We start from the raw sequence: 1,079 nt of genomic DNA, 5'->3' as shown, positions 1-1,079 counted from the left end.
TACTCCCGAAGCTAAAAAGTCCTGCGCCGCATCTGAGCCTATACAAGTGATCGATGCACCAGTATCCAACAAACCTAACATATTCTTTCCAAACAAGTTAACTTCGGCTGTGCGAGAAATCCGGGCTGTGTAAAACAGGGGCTGAGCTCAAATGCGATTTCAAAATTTCAAAGACCTTTTGGGCCTCTTCAGACCATACAAATCTTTTTCTTTTTCTTTAAAAGATCAGTTAATGGTGTGGTAATAGAAGCGTAGTTTTTGATAAACTTTCTATACCAACCTGTCATCCCTAAAAATCTTCTAATTTGTTTAACAGATCTCGGAACTGGAAAGTCGATAACAGCGGACACTTTTTCCGGATCTGTCTGAATGACACCATTTCCCACCACATGACCAAGATATTTCACTTCCTTGACACAAAATCTACTCTTTTCCACATTAATTGTCAAACCCGAGTCACGTATTCTACTGGCAACAATCCTTAAAACCTCAAGATGCTTATTGAAAGATTCCGATATAATTAGTAGATCGTCGAGATAAACAAACACCTCTGTCCTGAGAGCCGGAGGTATTACCTTATCCATTAGGCGTGACATAGTCTGCGGGGCATTACATAACCCGAACGGCATTACTTTAAAATGGTATAATGGTCTCCCAGGAACAGTGAATGCTGTTTTTTCCCTAGATCCCTTATCTAGCGGAATCTGCCAAAAAGCATCTTTGAGATCTATTGCCGTAATAAATTCTGCTTTGGGGAGTCGACTAAGAATACCGTCAATATGCGGTAAAGGATATGCATCTCCAATCGTGACTGAATTCAATTTGCGACTATCTAAGCAAAGTCTATTCTTTCCTGGTTTTCTGTGGAGAACAACTGGAGATGACCACGCTCTGTTTGACTCCTCTATCACTCCTAGCTCCAACATACGATCAAGCTCTTCATAAATTAATTTTTCGATGGCTGGTGAAAGCGGAAAGTGCCTTTGCTTGATAGGTTTAGCACTTCCGGTGTCTATAGAATGACATAAAATACTTGTTCGACCAAGACCTTCTTTAATAAACGACGGGAATAGGGAAAT

Source organism: Lucilia cuprina, chromosome 3, assembly GCF_022045245.1.
Source record: "Lucilia cuprina isolate Lc7/37 chromosome 3, ASM2204524v1, whole genome shotgun sequence".
NCBI lineage: Eukaryota > Metazoa > Arthropoda > Insecta > Diptera > Calliphoridae > Lucilia > Lucilia cuprina.
Note: the sequence above shows the minus strand (reverse complement) of the source record.